This window comes from Suricata suricatta, chromosome 10, assembly GCF_006229205.1.
Source record: "Suricata suricatta isolate VVHF042 chromosome 10, meerkat_22Aug2017_6uvM2_HiC, whole genome shotgun sequence".
Taxonomy (NCBI): domain Eukaryota; kingdom Metazoa; phylum Chordata; class Mammalia; order Carnivora; family Herpestidae; genus Suricata; species Suricata suricatta.
In genome coordinates, this window is record NC_043709.1 from 101,228,801 (window position 1) to 101,241,114 (window position 12,314).

A 12,314-nucleotide genomic window follows, 5' to 3' on the forward strand; every position below is an offset into this window, starting at 1 on the left:
AAAATAAGTGTAGGCCCTCCATAAACGAAGCTATCAACCAATCATTACTCATGGATGAAAACAATGGACGGGGTATTACACTGATTCTTGCTACAGTGTAGGTGAACCTTGACAATACCACGCCGAGTGAAAGAAGCCAGACACAAAAGGCTGTATATGGGATGATTCTATTTACATGAAAGATCTAGAATCAGCAAATCCATAGAGATAGAAAGTAAATTGCCACGTTCTAGGGGAAGGAGAAATGAGGACTGACTGTCACTGGGTACAGAGTTTTCTTTTAGGGTGGTTAAAATATTTTGGAACGGATAGAAGTTGTGGTTGCACAATGTCATGGATGAACAAAATGCCACTGAATTGTATACTTTAAAAATGGTAATTGTCTGGGGCGCCTGGATGGCTCAGTTGGTTAAGCGTCAGACTCTTGGTTTCAGCTCAGGCCATGATCTTATGGTTCATGAGATCAAGCCCCACATTGGGATCTGCACTGACAGACTCTCTGCCTCTCTCCTGCTCGCGCTCTCTGTCTCTCTCTTTCTCAATAAACTTTTAAAAAATGGTAGTCATGTTGTTACATGAATTGCATCTCAAAAGTAATTTATAGGGGCACCTGTGTGGCTCAGTCAGTTAAGCATCTGACTTCTGCTCAGGTCATGATCTCACAGCATGTGAGTTTGAGCCCTGCATCGGGCTCTGTGCTGACAGCTCGGAGCCTGGAGCCTGCTTCAGATTCTGTGTCTCCCTCTCTGCCCCTCCCCCACTTGTGCTCTGTCTCTCTCTCAAAAATAAACAAACATTAAACAAAAAAAATAAAATAAAAATGACTACAATAAATAGGGTGTGATATGGTGAGTTTCCAAATTTCTTTCTAGTTCGAAATCTATAGTTCTATTAATAGTCCTCCTTAACACTTCTCCCCCCCCCCATATGTATGGGGGGTGGGCGGGGATGACCAGAGCCAAAGGGTGAAGGAGAATTCCTTGAGTATTCCAGAGGCATAACAGAGCTCTGGGAATATGTCCACTTATCTCAATCTGGGTTAGGAATAATGGTGGAAAGCAGGAGGTCCCCTTACCTAGGATCCTAATACGTCAGAAATGGGCAAGCCATGAGGACACAAGTCGAATCCATCAGGTTTAGATGGCCCACTAAGACCCATGGACAAGTGACTTGCTCAGGGCAGCAAAGCCCAGCAGCTCCTGCTGCTCCTGGCAATAGAAAGAAGGCTGGGAGCTAGGCCTCGAGGGCTTGTTTTCCCATCCTGCTTCTCTTCTGTTATTCTAGTTCTGCCCATGATGCCTGGGTTTTGTCACCTCCATGATGAGAGGCCCTAGGGAAACTTAGAGGGTTGATATGAAGGTTTGGGGAGTGGAAGGAAGTAGGCCACTTGGGTTCTTCAGAGAAGGCTGCCTACCCGCTGACCTGGAAGTTGTGGGAAAGTAGAAAGGTAAGGTGCACTCCCACGGACTCCTGCCTTGACAGACCCAGACTACTTTGGAGGTTACTTGCCTCACATCAGAAGGACTTCCACCCCATCCACCAGCTGTCTGCTCTGCTCTCTGGATAACACTCTTCTTCCTGCTGACAGGGGGACCACAGCATTATGGGAGGCCTTGTCCACTGGCCAGCCTGAACCGCAGAAGCAACACTCCGGAAATTGCTGAACTGTGGTGGGCCGTGGAGATCTGAGGGAAAACGATAGCATCCGTAAACCCTCCTGGGCCTGGGAACTCTTCCAAGGCAATCCCAGCTCAGCCTGCTGACAACCATGAACACCCCTCATCCCCTTCCCCCACATACACTAATAAATATGGCGTCTATTGGGGTGGAGCCTCTATTGGGGTGGAGCAAGGGATTCCGGTAATCCGGGCCTGCCTTAGAGATCTACTCTCTCACCAATTTTTTTAATGTTTATTTTTGAGAGAGAGAGAAAGAGCGTGAGCAGGGGAAGGGCACAGAGAGAGGGAGACACAGAACCCGAAGCAGATTCCAGGCTCTGAGCTGTCAGCACAGAGTCCAATGCGGGGCTTGAACTCATGTACCACGATATCATGACCTGAGCTGAAGTGAGACGCCTAACCAACTGAGCCATCCAGGTGCCCCTCACCACAGCTTTTGAGGGGAATCAGGGTGAACATCCCTCCCCTGACATATCCAGCACACCAACCCCATGGGACACCTTATGCTCTGCTGAATGCCACCAACCTCATGGAAAGTGATCAATTTCATCCAGCACAGAGGCCTCAGAGCCACTTCCAGGTCCATACTTCCTCCTCAACCACCAGGTAAGATCTGGGTGGCCTCCTCATGAGCTGGGTGGCCAAGGCCATTCAGATCCCTGAGTTACTAAGGCCTGAGGAATGGTTGGGGGTCAGGGAGTGCTGGAGGCTGTGGGACTGGGAATCCCTGAGGCAGATGCAGGGCCAGCCACATTGCCAACCATGATCTTCAATCTTCATTCTTCATCTGGCTGTCTGCCAGCATTGTCCTGTCTAATTGCCATGCCTCAAAAAGCCCATTGCTGCTCCCCAAAGTGACAAATCAGACATCCTCTCTCCAGGCTTCCCTAGACTCACTTTCCACCTTCCTCAGGGCCCTCTGCCCTCTCGTTTCTACTCATCATTGACTCGCTTACTCCAAGCCCTTCGTCTTCCTGCTCCTCGTCCACCTCCAAGCCCTCTCCTACTTGTACTGTCCACTGAACCATATACATGTATTTATTTGCCATGTAAATCACTGCTTATTCCTATTTATCATCATATTTAGGTGGGTTTCTGTGGCTACTCATAGTCTCAAGCCAACGCACACTCTGCAGGTCCCAGGACAGAAGCTCACGAACGCCTCCACACTTGTAAACTAATGCTGTTGCATCTTGCCATCGTTCAGAGGTAAAGGTTTCGCTGGGAGGCTCCCCTCAGCCCATCATCACTCCCACTGGATGTCCCCTGAACACTAACACTGGGTATCATACATGGCTCTTAGAGAATAGTCACTGACTTTGTTAGCACAAGTATCCCTAGGAAATGGAGGTCATGTCCAGAGGTGCCAAGGGCAGGCAAGGAGAAAGGGGAAAATGGAGGGAAACAGAAGCAAGAAAGAAAGCAGATAAACACCAGAGAGAGGAGGAGAAATGTTGAAGCCAGAAGAAAGGCAAAACAGGAGTTTTGTTGAAGTTCAGAGGTCCAGAATATTTGGTGGCATGGGCACCTTGGTCATATCCTCTGAGGGCATTTGCAGGATCCAGATTTTGGCAAAGAGCCCTAAGATGAGAAGGGTTGGCAAATAAGTCCTATAGATGCAAAGGAAAGGGGGATGAGCACAATGGGGTCTTGAGTGATCTCCTAGGGCATCAGTTGGATTCTGTGGCTGAAAAATTCAGGTGGGGAACTCGACAGGCTGTTCTAGTGTCTCATCACCTGCATAACAACCCCCTGTGTCCACTGGAGTCCTGCTGCCCAATGCATTCAACTAATTTTGTGTAAGAAGAGAGAGAAAGATACACACAGAAGAAGACCCACCCTTAGAAAGCCTAGGATCTGGTGAAGGTAGACAAGTAAACAATTAGAAACAGTGTAAGAAAGAATGTCATAGATAACCATCCAGTTGTATTCTGGGAGCAAAGGGGAGAGGCGTCTAAGAGTGTGCATGTGTGTGCAAGCACACACATGTGTATGTGTATGTACAGTTTCCAAATAACAGCAAACATTCACTTTGTACTTATTATGTGTTAGGCAGTGTTTTGAGAACTTTTAAGAATCGTCCCATTTAATCTTCATGCTATCAGATAGGTCCCACTATGACCTCCATTTTAGAGATGAGTAAACTGAGGCCTGGAGGGCTCTTAACCATTTTGCTGTTCTGCCTCTCATGTAAACTTCACAGTAATTCTACAAATTACATGTTATTTCAGTTTTACAGGTGACAAAGCAGATTCCAGAAAAATTAAGCACTTCACTCAGAGTCACCCAGTTAGTTAATGACTGAGCTGCAATGCTTGACAAGCTTGTCTGAGTTCAGTATGCCATGTTCAGTCTGTTTTCATCAATAGAGAGGAACACTTGAACTTTCTGCGCCTTGGTTTTGCCATCCACAGAATAGGAAAAAATCATCCAAGGGTCAGATATAAAAAGTCATCTTAGCCTGGTAGCTTTGGGGTGGAGGTAGGGTGATATGTTTCAAAATGGGTACAGCCCCCGGGACCCTTGCTGGACAGGAGAATTCTGGAAAACGGCTTCATTCCTGTCCTCAGCAGATCTGACAGGGTCAGAAGAGAAACCCTGAAATAGAACTGGCTGCCCTTAACCTTCCGCGGGCTCAAGGGAGCTGTTTGTCTAGCTCTGAATAACCCATTCTACAAAGAATATTCTGGGAATTTCCTTATGTGGCAGAGCAATGTTTGGGTGATTTCACTGTGCCAAATGAGCTCTCCTTCCCATCCTACCATCAGAGATAAGAATTGGCATTAGCCAGCCTTGAAGAAAAAGGTTAAAAAGAAGAGGTATAAAGATATTTAGAAGCATGAAAGAATATCACAAGGAAGGTAGGAAACAGTTCATCTCCGTCTCTACCGAGGCTTGGACAGGAAGGCAGGGATTTTGAATATAGGTACAGGGATTTAGATTAGATATAAAGAACACCCTGAATCAGTGAGAGTTGCTGGCATAGATTAGATAAGGTTCAAGGAACCAGCTGTGAATCTATTTGGACCAGTGTCATCCATTAGAAATATAATAGACCCATATGTGTAACCTTAAATTTGTTAGTTGCCATATTAAAAAAGTAAAAAGAAACTGGTAAAGTTCATTTTCATAATGTACTGTATTTTATTTAACACAATAGATCTGAAATACTAGTATAAAATAATGTAATCCATGTATAAATAATTGAGATATTTCACATTGTTATTTTGTATTGTTTTCAAAATCTGCTGTATATTTTACACTTACAGCAAAGCTCTCTTTGGCCTCACCACACCTCAAGTGCTCAATAACCATATGTAGCTGGCTGGTGACTGTCGTATTGGTCAGCCCAAATCTAGACTTGCTAAGGATTGTCTGACACCCAATGACAAGTATAAGGTGTGGTCCGGTTTAAGCTGAAGGCAGAAAGTTCTTTAGAGACCTGAGGGCCTATGACAGTAAAAGTCAGGAAACCTTACCTTAGGAGCCCCTCTCAGCCTTCCTCGTTGCCAGAAATACAAAGACCCATCGCCCTCTGGCTGTTCTCAGAACCCACACAGCAGTGTTCTGTGCTCTCTTTCAGTAGAGGGAGTCCCAACTCCCTCAGGTCTGTGGGACCCGGGGTTTGGCGGCTTGCTAACCCACAAGGGAAGAGCACTGTGCCAAGGAGAGCAAGGACAACGGTTCATCCTGGAGTAGACGAGGTAGCTCTGTTCTCTCCATGGCAGGAGACAAGGCTCCATACCCCAGTCAGCCTTCCTGGTGCAACTGACTGTCACCAAAGGAGCCAGGCTGGACAGGGGATGGAGAGCTGTAAATCTCCCCTGTCTGCGGTGTGTGGGGGACAAGCACTGTCCCAGCCTACCTTATCTTACCTGCAATATTCTGAGTTCTCTGTTGGCGACACCCTTCTTCCAGATACGTGCACAGCCTTCACCTTGTATGTGCACAGCCTTCACCTTGTTCCCATCTCTGCACAATGTCATCCACACATCCCCTCCCCCATCTCTCTCTCCTCTCATCCTGCTCTAGTTTTCTTCAGCAGTTACCACAACCTGACAGTACAAACGTCCTTGTTCCTTGTCTGCCTTCCACCCTACAATGTGAACTTCACGAAGGCAGGGCCCTCATCTGGTTCACCATCTTAGGCCCAGAGCCTACCTCAGCATCTGACACATAGTAGGCACTCAATAAATACTTTTTTGACCAAATGAAAGGAAAACTTGCTGTATATAATTCAGAGGAAAACCAGTGCAGTGAGAGAGCCAAATCTCACACTTCCATTTTTCTCCTCACAAAATTTTTGAATTTGGAACCATTCAACATCTTATCTTGTGAACCACATGATGAAATAAAGGAGAGAAATTACAGATATTTCCCAAGCGTCTTGGAAGGGAATATCTCCACTTCCTCTGCTCCTCATAGAAGAAGGCTGGTTTAATCTTCCTGAATAGTGCTCCTGGAAGTTTTCTCCCCCTGTGTCTCATCATTAGAGCTCAATGTAGTTATTCCTTGCTAATGAATTGGTGTGTTGATTTCTATAACCTTTAGCTTAAAAAATGACCAGGGGATGGGGTATCTGGCTGGCTCACTAGAAGAGTGTGTGACTCTTGATCGTGGGTTCAGGCCCTATGTTGGGTGTAGAGATTACTAAAAATAAATAAGCTAAAAAAAATGACCAGGGGAGGGGAGTGAGGTAAGTTATTGGCAGAGACATGGACCACCCAGCTGAGGATATAAACTGCTCTCAGAGGTAAGTATTGGCAAAGACACGGACCACCCGCTGAGGATACAAACTGGCCTCAGAACAATCCCTGGCACTCTCCATAACTTTTTTAGAGTTAGACAAGGCTAGATTTTGTTAAGTTAAAGTATAGTTGACATATACCATTAGTTCCAGGTGTACCACATAGTGATTTGACAATTATATACATTATGCAGTGCTCGCCATTGTGAGTGTGGTTACCATTAGTCACCCTAAGACGTCTTTACAATATTATGGACTATATTCCCTAGGTGATCATTTTCACCCTCGTGACTTATTTATTTTATGGTTAGAAGTTTGTACCTCTTGGGGTGCCTGGGTGGCTCAGTTGGCTGAGCATCTGACTTCAACTCAGGTCACAGTCTCATGGTTCATGAGTTCAAGTCCCAGATTGGGATCACTGCTGTCAGCACAGAGCCTGTTTCAGATCCTTTCTCTCTCGAAAAAATAAATAAAGCATTTTTTTAAGTTTGCACTTCTTAATCCCCTCTACCTGTTTTGCCTATCTCCCTAACCCCCTCCCCCTGGCAACCATCAATTGGTTCTCTATATTTATGGGTCTGTTCCTGCTTTTTGTTTATTCATTTGTTTTGTTTTTTAGATTCCACAAGTAAATGAAATCATGTGACATTTGCCTTTCTTTGTCTTATATTCATTTAGCATACTACTCTCTAGGTCCATTCATGTTGCTGGAAATGGCAAGATTTTACCCTTTTTTCATGACCAAGTAGTATTCCTGTGTGTGTGTGTGTGTGTGTGTGTGTGTGTGTGTACTACATCTTCTTTATCTATTCATCTATGGGTAGACAGTTGGTGGGCTGCTTCCATATCTTCGCTATTATAAACAGTGCTGTGTTATATATAAGGATATATATATCTTTTCAAATTGGTGTTTTCATTTTCTGTGCATAAATACCCAGTAGTAAGATTTTATACCACATCTTTATCCATACATCTATTGATAGACATTTAGGTTGCTTCCATATCTTGGCTATTGTAAGTAACACCGCAATAAACATAAAGGTGCATGTATCTTTTTAAGTTAGTAGGGTTTTTTTTTTTTGAAGTTTATTTATTTCAAGGGGCGCCTGAGAGAGAGAGGGAGAGACAGAATCCTAGGCAGGCTCCACACTACTAGCACAGAGCCCAAAGTAGGGCTTGAACTCATGAATGATATCGTGACCTGAGCTGAAATCAAGAGTTGGACACTTAACGGAATGAACCACCCAGTGCCCCTTGACTTAGTGTTCTTACTTTCTTTGGGTAAATACCTAAAAGTAGAATTACTGAGTCATATGATAGGTTTTTTTTTAGTTTTTTGAGGAACGTCCATAGTGTTTTCCAGATCTTACCCTGCTGCACCAGTTTACATTCCCACCAATCGTGCAAGGGGGTTGGTTCTCCTTGCTCCACATCCTTACCAACATCTGTTGTTTCTTGTATTGTTGATTTTAGCCATTCTGACGAGTGTGAGGTGATATCTCATTATAGTTCTGATTTGCATTTCCCTGGTGATAAGTGATGTTAAGCACCTTTTCATGTGTCTGTTGGCCATCTGTATGTCTTCCTTGGAAAATTGTCTATTCAAGTTCTCTGCCCAAATCAGATTATTTGGGTGGGGTGTTTTTGGTTTTGGTGTTGAGTTGTTTGAGTTCTTTATACATTTTGAATATTAGTCCCTTACTGGATATGTCACTTGATAATACCTTTTCCCATTCAGTAGGTTGCCTTTTGGTTTTATTAATGGTTTCCATTGCTGTGCAAAGGCTTTTTATTTTGCTGTATTTCTAATTGTTTATTTTTGCTTTTGTTGCCATTGCCTTTGGAGTCAGATCCATAAAAGTGTTACTAAGGTCAACATCCATGAGTTTACTGCCTGTGTCTTCTTTTATAATTTTAATAGTTTCAGGTCCTACATTTATATCTTTAATGCATTTTGAGTTTATTTTTGTGTATGGTGTGAAAAAGTGGTCCAGTTTCCTTCTTTTGCATGTGGCTGTCCAGTTTTCCCAGCACTGTTTGTTGAAGAAACTGTCTTTTCCCCATTGTGTGTTGTTTCCTTTGTTATAGATTCACTGACTATGGGTTTATTTCTGGGTTCTCTCTATTCTGTTCCACTTATGTATGTGTCTGTTTTTGTGCCAGTACCATACTGTTTTGGTTACTACAGCTTTGTAGTATAACATGAAATCTTGAATTGTGATGCTTCCAGCTTTAGTTTTCTTTTTCAAGCTGGCTTTGGCTGGCTCTTCAGGCCTTTTGTGGTTCCATACAAATTTTAGGATTGTTTGTTCTAGTTCTATGAAAAATACTACTTGTATTCGAATTGCACTGGATCTCTAGACTGCATTAGGTTCCTCATCTTATTAAAGGAAGTTCTTTAGCTCCTTAGAAAAAACTCAGCTTTGCATTGGTAAAACATTCTCATTCTCCCTACAACCTGAGGAAAAAACAAATTTACAAAGGAAGAAAACAGAATACAAAAAGGCAAAATAGAGTTTCTTTATCCCTTAGTCCCACTCCAAGTTACATAGTGAATGAGACAATATTAGTTTGGGTCACAGAACCCAGGGACCAACTTGACTATTTTTGCACAGCTATATTCCAGAGAATGGCATTTCCTGAGCACCAGTGGTTCTGAGTGCCAGGCAACAAAAGTCTTGTCAGAACTGGAGAAGAGGTGATGCTGTCCCCGACCTCACTGCATCCAAACTGGAAACTCCAAAGGTTCTGTTCTACACCACAGGTATGTTTACTCCTCCCTTGGGTTTAGTCTGCAGACCTAAGTGCACCAATGAGTTTGGAGACATCCCATCCATCCTGGCCCAACGCAGCTTTGCTACGTGCTCTGGAATCATCTCATTCTTGTTCACTGATAACATTACTTTTCCAAGAAATGGATTAATGAAGGACTGTTGAAGATGTTGAAGGATTTTCAAACCTAAGGAATGAATTGCCAAGAATAAAGTTGGAGGAGATACTTGGGCACACCCAGTATCATAGTATGTAGGCCACTCACTCATCTATCAATGCATACAGTTGATCCTATTGAAACAACCTATTGAAACAGTGCAACATGTCAGTGGATCCTCCTTGACCTCTACCCCAGGCGAGCGTGTGGTGGTGAAGGACGCCAAAGCATGGGAGGGGCTGGAATAGTCCATTGAAACTGTGTTTAAGTGAAGCCAGGTTGAGGGTGGGCCAGAACACAATTGATGGGATCATACTGTAGTTTGGTTTTCATTCCATGCTTTTCATCCCCGTTGGTCTTCTCTTTATGGCATAGCGGATATTGAGCAGGACTTGGGAGTCAGAACACAAGGGGGCTGATTCCTGGCTCTGCCAGACAGTAACCAAATGTTAGGTGAGATTTCTAAGTCTCAGTATTAGCTTCCTAGGGCTGCCATAACAAAGTATCACAAACTGGATGGCTTAAACAATAGAAGTTTATTGTCTCACAATTCTGGAGACTGGAAGTCCAAGATCAAGGTGCTGGCAAGGTTGGTTCTTTCTGAGGGTGCTGAGGAAGAATCAGGCTAGGCCCTTCTCCCGGCTTCTGGCAGATGCTAGCAACCATTGACGTCCCTTAGCTTCTAGATGCATCACCCATTCTCAGCCCTCATGTTTACATGGTGTTCTTCCTGTGTGTACCGCTGTGTCCAAATTTCCCCTTTTAGCAAGGATATGGCCATATTGGATGAGGGTCCACCCTAGTGACCTTATCTTAGCTTGATTTTATCTCTTTAAAGACCCTATCTCCAAGTAAGGTCACATTCTGAGGTGCTGGGAATTGGGACTTTAACATACAAATTTATGGGGGACACAACTTAACCTGTACAACTTAACTACTTTTCTCATCTGTAAAGAGGGATCACAATGCAATTCTTCCTCATATAAATGTCATGGCTGTGACAATACCTAATACAGACATCTTGTCTGTCTGAATGTGTGTTTGCCTTCAGGATGTCTAGATCAGACTGCGCCCCTAGGGAGCATAGCTCAGTTGGGGCTTCCAGTCTTTAAGTGTCCAACACAAGTGAGCAGGTGCTTGCCAATGCATTTTGACAATGGTGAGATAAAAGGCTGGAGAGAAAAATCTGATGACAGATGAGCCAGGACTATAAAAAAAGGTTGATTCCAAGTGCTGGTGAGGAAGTAGAGGATGTGGAAACCCCAGACACTGCTGACTGGGGTGCACATTGGTATAAATCCTCTGGAGGGCAGGTTGGCTTCATGCCAAAGGGGAGAAGCTGTGAGCGGATATCCTGGCCATTCCACACTTAGGTATGTACTCCAGAGAAATGCTCATATGTGTGCCCAGGACACATGTTGTAAAAATGTTCATAACATCATTGTTTGTAGAGAAATAATCTAAATTTCCTAAACGTGATGTATTCATGTAGAGGAATAACATACAGCTGTTAAAGAGAATGCAAAATTCATGGATGAATCTCAGGAATAATATATTGAGCAAAAAACAACAAATTGCATAAAGACATATATAATGGGTTAGGCAAAACTGAATGATACATTTAGGAATGATATGCTTAGATGTATAGGCATAAAGAGTAGACGTAGTGGGGTGCCTGGGTGGCTCAGTCGGTTAAGCCTCCGACTTCAGCTCAGGTCAGATCTCACCTGTGAGAGTAGGTTTTTTGTTTGTTTGTTTGTTTTTTTAATGTTTTATTTATTTTTGATACAGAGAGAGACAGAGCATGAGAGGGGGAGGGGCAGAGAGAGAAGGAGACACAGAACCGGAAGTAGGCTCCAGGCGCTGAGCTAGGTGTCAGCACAGAGCCTGACGCGGGGCTCGAACCCACGAGTGTGAGATCTGACCTGAGCCGAAGTCGGATGTTTAATCGACTGAGCCACCCAGGCACCCTCACCTTCGTAGGTTTGAGCCCCGCGTCTCAGGCTCTGTGCTGACAGCTCAGCCTGGAGCCTGCTTCCGGTTCTGTGTCTCCTTCTCTCTCTGCCCCTCCCCCTCTCATGCTCTATCTCTCTATCAAAAATAAATAAAACATTAAAAAAAAAAGAGTAGACGTAGTATGGGAGTGCTAAAATGCCAAATTGAGGAAAGGATGTTATCTCTGGAGAAGGGAAGGTGCAAGGGGGTGTCAACTATATTTATAAGAATGTGGTTATTTTTTTAACTGGGATGGCCAGCAAAAGGTATCGGTTATTCTTTACAACTTTCTGTGTGTTTAAATTCTAGTGCTTTTTAAAGAGCCAGGGCTCCAGAAACCTTAAATAAAGAAGAGGGAGGGGCACCTGGTGACTGTTGGTTAAATGACCCGGCTCTTTACTGCGGCTCAGGTCATGATCCCACACTTCGTGGGATCCGCCCGCATTGGGCCCTGAGCTGGCAGTGCAGAGCCTGCTTGGAGTTCTCTCTCTCTCTCCCCCTCTCTCTCTGCCCCTCCCCCGCTTGTGTGCTGTCGCTGTCTCTCAAAGTTAATACATAAACTAAAAAAAAAAAAAAAAAAAAAAAGAAGAAGAAGAGGGAGAAGCTGGGGTGCTGCTTGTGGGGAGATTCAAAGCTGCTCTTGCTGTGTCCCTGGAACCCAGAATCCAGAATAAATAAGACTCTGACATCTGTCACACCGAAAGGTGTGGACCCAGAAGGGTGAAGTTTCTCCTGTTGACGGGGATGAGATGGGGGGGAAGGCCCTTCTGATGCCACCGTCTCTGTTCCGAACCTAGCTGTCGGCCTATACCCCAAGCCTGAACTGCAGATAACCCCAGCGGAGTAAACAGCAGGCAGCCCAAGCGGAGACGGCAGGGCACCTGTTCAGGGACGCACGTGCCCGCCTCCCACACGCGCACCAAGCACCCAGGCCGACTCCCTCCCAACACCCACACGCACTGCC